This window comes from Arachis ipaensis, chromosome B07 (genome assembly GCF_000816755.2).
Source record: "Arachis ipaensis cultivar K30076 chromosome B07, Araip1.1, whole genome shotgun sequence".
NCBI classification, from domain to species: Eukaryota; Viridiplantae; Streptophyta; class Magnoliopsida; order Fabales; family Fabaceae; genus Arachis; species Arachis ipaensis.
In genome coordinates, this window is record NC_029791.2 from 48,441,478 (window position 1) to 48,448,311 (window position 6,834).

The window sequence follows — 6,834 nt, forward strand, 5'->3', positions numbered from 1 at the left end:
ATTTATAAAAATACTATTTAATTATCAACTTAAGAATTTATTTTCAAATATATACTCTAATTCAATAATTAGAGATAACCAAATTAATTTCCTTTAAATTCTAAAATAAAGTTCAAAATCTAATTATTCAAATTTATAAATCATATAAAATCCTCATTATTTTATTTTTTTATTTTTTTCAATCACTAAAACTTTAAATCAATAATAATAAAGTACTCAATTAATATAAAAATCTCTAAAAATATATTCTCAAATAAATAAATAAATCATAAATATATCCTCTAAAAATAAGGGGTCTTACAGTCAATGACAACAATGAGGTATCTGAGACGCCCGGCAGCCGTGGGGAAGGGACCAACAAGGTCGATTCCCCAAATTTCGAAAGGCCGATCTGCCGTTCTGACGCTGAGTTAGTGGGGAGTGGCCTGGTGAAGGTCGGCGTGGATTTAGCACTTGTCGCAATGTTTGACTAGTTGGATGGAGTCTTTCTCGATGTAGGGCTAGACATACCCTACTCGGATAACCTTTTGAGCCAAGGTTTTTCCCCCACATGATTCCCGCAACATCCTTCGTGAATTTTGTGAAGTATGTAGTCCATGTCTCCAAGTTCTATGCATTTGAGGAGGGGTTGTGATAGTCCGCGCTTGTACAATTTCCCCACTATTGTCGTGTACTTTGCTGCTTCCTGTTTTATGCGCCTTGATTTCTTAAGATCCTCAGGTAGGATCCCGTTAGTGAGGTATTGGAGAATTGGGAAGGTCCAAGAGTGCTGGCTTGTGATGGGGAGGTTGATTGAGGTCGTGAACGAGATGAACGGTGTCCTAATAACCTCTTGAATTAGCAATAAGTTTTCCAGGACTTACTTGGTGCTTGCCAATTTTGAAAGTAACTCAGCCCTTGCATTTCATTCCCTGGGAACGTGATGGACATTTACTCTGTCAAACTCAGCCGCCAGTTCATTCCCCTTGGCTAGGTATTGCTGCAGCAAAGGGTCCTGCATTTGCTAGCCTCCTTTAATTTAGGAGCTGACCACCTGTGAGTCGATCCATACTTCTAACACTCTTGCACCGACGAAAGAGAGAATTACGACGGTTTGGAATTTTAGCAAAACAAGAATTACTTCGTTGATAGCATAGTCCAAACCAACAAGTAACTTTCCCAATCAAAGTTTAAATTCAATTTAATATAAACCGAGAGTAATAAAACCTTGGGTCGTCTTTCCTAGGAACTAATGCCAATAAGTGCATATAATTTTGGTTACAAGAACAAAGGGGTTTTGAATAATTGAAGCAAACAAATAAAGAGATAAAAGAACGATTCAAAATTGTAATTAATAAACTAATAAAAGAACAAAAGAACTATGTATGTAATATGAACAAGTAAAGCTCAAAATTGATGGAAAGGTGGTTCAAAACATAAATGAAACCTTGACTTGGGATGAGTTATGGAATCCCTTCCTTGCCATAACCACAACTAAGATAATTATAATGGATTAATCTCACTAAATCAACCCTTAACATCGAAGAGTAAGTCAAGTGAGCATAATTGTTATTAATCCACAAATCCTAGCTAACTTACTAATTACCTTAGTAAGAAGCTAGCGTTAGTGGAAACAATAACAACTAACAACCCAAGAATTATCACTAAATGTTGGACATTATGGCTCTAGTAATACATATACTCATTTTTCCCAAGCCAAAGGGTGGAAATTAACCCATAACTAAGATTGGCATTTCATCAAACACCTAGTATGCATATTCACAAAACATGGCAAAATTAGTAAATTACTGAAAGCTATGAACCACAAAAGAACAAAATTAACAAAAGCAACTCAATAAACATATAACAACCATCAAACATCAAATTCATGAACCAAAACTCAAAATTACAAAACTATATATATATTAACAAATGAAGCTAAAATATATGAAAGTGTAGACAAAGTAATGTAGTAAAAGAGAAATTAAAGAAATACTTACAATGAGATAGCAAGAATTTAAAACCAAATTGAACTATAAAATGCTACATTAAAAAATCTAATTAAAACTCTAATGAAATAGAGAGAAAACCTAAGCTAACTACCCTAAAACTACTCCTAAAAACTATTGTATGAAATATGGTAATGTATGGTCACTACAAAAAAAAGAGCACAAAATGGTAGCAACATAATGGCATTTCTATAAAATTGCCATTATATTCATAAATTAAGGCAGTTTATGAGGCTGCCATAATTCGCATGTAGAAAGCAGCGGATTTTTAGTGCTTTTGGCGGTTTTAAACGCCATTACCTGCTCTGCTTCACTAATATAAAAATTTTTCTATTTCATTAATAAAGATTGTGCTATTTAATCAAACCTCCATCGCAATGTGAGAAACCAAGAAGAAACTCCATCGCAACATGAGATCCGCAATCTCATCTACGAGGCTCTCCTCCGGCGGCAAGCTCCTCTATCAACACTTTTCTTCCAGCTGCGATCTCCTCCATCAATGTTTCACTTCAATTGATGGATCTGCTATGTGATTTTTCCTGCTCCACCGTGTTATCCTCTGTGAAGCTTCTCCTTCTCCATCTTCGTTAAATTAGGTTTATATATAAATCAACATTCTCTTCTTTTAATTACTCATATTTTGTTTTGCAAATTGTTACTACTTCTATTTCTATAATTTTAGGTTTTGATTTTCTTCCTTGTTAGCAAAAATTGGGGGTAAGGTCTTCATGTAATTTCTTCGATTTTTCTTACATGCATGTATACAAATTTGCATTTTCTTTGCAGTTTTATTTGTAATATGCTCTCGGTTGGTGCTTTACTGATTTGCATAGCACGTGTTTGATGAATTACTTGAATGCTTATTTTTTTTGTTTATGCATTTATTCGATCATTGTTGTATGTGACATATCTCTTTTGCAGACATATCAACAAATTCTTTTATTAGCTTGAAACTTGTTTTTGTGCTTTGTTAAGTTATTTGCTTTAGAGAACAATGAAGGTTTTAACAATGAGGTTGTTTTATATGCAGGTGATGAAGATAAATAGATTTGGAACTATTTAGAAGATGGAAGCTACTTAAATAAGAACCGCTTGAAGATAGACATTATCTTTTCATTCATCTGGTGAGTATTAACATGTTGAACTTAAATAGTGCTTGTGACCTTGAAATAATTAGTTTAAATTTAGTATTAGCATGCAGTTTTCTTATCAGCAGAGGTTGCTACAGTTGCTACAAGAGCTTTAACACCAGAGCAACATGGTCCTGGTGGTTTACCACGTCCATTCACCAAGTAACTCACCAAATAACACAAGTAACTCACCAAGTAATAACAAATATTCATATTAATAATGTTCTATGCTCTCCTACCTTAACCAATTAACTACCTGCCATTCCTTTCCCTTGCCTTTGAATGTAGTCCTCTTTACCTGATGAAGCTGTTTACGACAAAGAAAAATCCCGAGTTTCAGTAAGCTTATTATATAATTACAGTTAATGTTATGCATATCTAGATATACATATTGTTTTAACTTTCAAGCAGAAAGGAAGAAAAATCAGACTTCTATCGTAATATATTGATTTGCCTTTGTAGTGGCCAAAGCAATTGAATGCTTCACTTGAGGTAGTTGATCCTGAGATTGTTGATATAATTGAGCTAGAGAAAGCTAGACAATGGAAGGTAATATATTAGTTTATTATTACTTGCATCTTTGCTAGGGATATAGAAAATCTTGAAAAAAATTATCCAACTATCTGAGTTTATACAAAACATTTGATATTGCTTAGTTTATGCTACATGATATGATTCTTCCTAGCCAGGGGGAATATTGGATTGAATGTTTTATTGCCTATCATATATGATGATTGATGAGACGATGGTAGAGTTTTGCTTTTCAATTTTCACCACACATATGGATTGATTTCTTGTTTTTGTTTTTGTGAAGGGGCTGGAACTCATACCCTCAAAAAATTTCATCTCTGTCTCTGTGATGGAAGCTGTAGGGTCTATATATCATGACAAACAAATACAGTAAGGGATATCCTGGTGCCAGATACTATGGTGGAAATGAGTATGTCACTCTTTTACTTTCTTCTATAGGAGTGTCACATTGAAATATTGAATCAATTCAATGATTTCTGATCTTTCTTATTTCAGGTATATTGACATGGCTGAAACACTATGCCAGAAGCGTGCCTCGGAAGTGTTCCGGTTGGATCCAGCGAAATGGGGAGGTAATTACATAACACTAACATAGTACCTAATTTGTTTTTCATTGTATATGGACAAATTTTCCTGTTTTGGCTTCATAGGACTTTGCTTTCACATCTCATACTTTTTCCAATGAATATTTCTATGTTCAATATGTTGTTTTAATTCCCAAAAGAAGGGGTAAAAGAATAAAAAAAATAAAAATAAAAAACAAGAGAGAGGGAAATATGGCTTATGTGTCTCTTACCCCAATGTTGTAGTAAATGTGCAACCTCTGTTTGGTTCACCTGCAAATTTTCATGTGTATACCGCATTGCTGAAACCTCACGAGCGAATCATGGTGCTTTACCTTCCTCATGGAGGGCATCTTTCTCATGGATACCAGGTATTATCAACTTCCCTCACTCATTTACCTGTTTCAATAAAATCTAGTTAGATATATAGAAATAGATCAATGATTACTGTTGTCATTTTTTTTCCTAATAAAGTTGTTCCGAAATTTACTAGAATAATTTAGCAGTCCTTTATGAAACATAACATTATTTTGATTAATGGATTTTCATTTCAGTAATGGAGGCATTTTTTGTCTATTAACATTTGTATAGAGTTACAATCAATTAGAGATAAGAAAGTAATAGTCACTATTGTCATGATGTAGACTGATACCAATGGTAAAGTAAGTACTTATATATACAACTATTGTCTTAATCGAATTACTGTTGTATATATATGTATATAGTCTTATTAGTGGCACTAAATGTCCTTTAATCTTGTGACGCAAGTACGTACTGATATTAAATTGAAGAGGAAAGTAATAAGGCACATTCACACAATCATGCACGTAACTAGCTAGTCTCTTTACACCAAAAAGCAAAGAACAGAAGTAAATATAACTTTCCACGTCTTAATTTTTGTGAATCTTTATCTGAAATATGAAATCTCTTGTTCTTTTATTACTTTCCGTCTAAACTTACCAGTGTTGAACTTTTTTGTCAATCAGATAAGTCTCTCTGTCAATACTTGAAGAGCTAATAATTAATATATAAATATGTAAGAGTTATCAGTTAATTTGTTTAGTTTCACATTTATCTAGCTTCGTTCATTTTTGAAGATTTAAATGTGATGTAATGCTTAATTTATTCATTAAAGTACTTTCACGTGTCTCTGGTCAAAAGTTATTAAAAGGAAAAATGTTTCCATATGTTTGGTCTGTATGAGGAGTTTGACACACTACACTTTAACATCTATTATTATTAGATAAAACATGAATTTCACGAGATAATTTAATATTATATTTAAGATACTAAATCTTGAACATATATGACATTGACAGCATCTCGTGATCCCTACAGCATTATTTTTCTTTTTCCAATCCCCATTTGCCTCAAATTAGTCTACTTTCGATTTGAATATTTGTATACCACTTGTGTTAATAAGAGTTTATTTAAAGGACTATGACATTAATTACCTTTTTCCTGTGGAAAAATAAAAAAAATTAAATAGTAAGAAATGCAATAATATTAAAGAGTTTGCTCCAATAATCTATAGTAAACCCAGGATCTTACTGTCCATATTAAACCCAGGATCTTATTCGTTACCTGCCCTCTTCAGGTTCTTATTGATAATATTAAAGAGTTTGCTCCAATAATCTATACTCCTACAATTGGATTAGTGTGTCAAAATTATTCAGGGTTATATAGGCGCCCACGTGGAATGTATTTTAGTGCCAAAGATAAAGGAGACATGATGTCAATGATCTATAACTGGCCTGCAAATCAGGTAGTATTGAATTAACCTTGGTAAATGCCACACCTTTTTCTCTTCATTCATGATTGAAATATGGCAATGGTTTTTCCCCCTTTCATTCTTCCCTTATGATATCTAAAAAGTATTCTCAAGATTGCATCGTAGTACTTAAAGCATGTTTAGTTTAGCATTTTGAAAGAACTAGGCCATGGTTTGGACATATGCTGCAGGAGGCAAGCTAAACCAAACTTACCAAACACACTATCAGCAGCTAGAAGTTAGAACAACTAAAACCTATATGAACTTCTTCAGGTTTGTTGTTCCCTGACAAGTAGTTTACTAGCTTCCACTTTTCATTCTATTTAACTTTCAAATTCCTCCAAAAATAATACCATGATTTTTTTGTCTACTCATTTTCAGATTGGTGCAAACCTACTTCGTCTAGCATAGGTTGCTATGCTTGTAGCAGCCAACATAAAAAATTTGATGTAAAGAAAGCTAAAGCCGAGCTTGATATCGCAAAGGATCATGTACATAATTCAATAAGGTTTCTATCAGTTTGTTACACCTAAACCTGTAGTAGTTACTTTTGAATATCAAAACTAAATCAAATTATCTTAGGCTTGTTTCTTTTTCTAATTCCAATTATCTTAAGCTAGATTGTCAGGATCTATTAGTAACTAGGGGCTTAACAGGCATTGCCATGCCTCTTTTTTTATGGGATTTAAAGTTAATTATTTTAATAAATTTTAAAATTTTAAATTCAAATAACATAAAAATAATAATATAGAATAGTCAATGATAATATAAAAATATTCAAATTAAAATAATCATATATTACCTATCTATAAACAATAACAATATGAAAATGATTTAATTATATAATGAAC

General features: G+C 32.6%; 1 pseudogene; it reads left to right on the forward strand.

Moving 5' to 3' along the window:
* Window positions 3,119-6,602, forward strand: LOC107607228 (annotated as a pseudogene).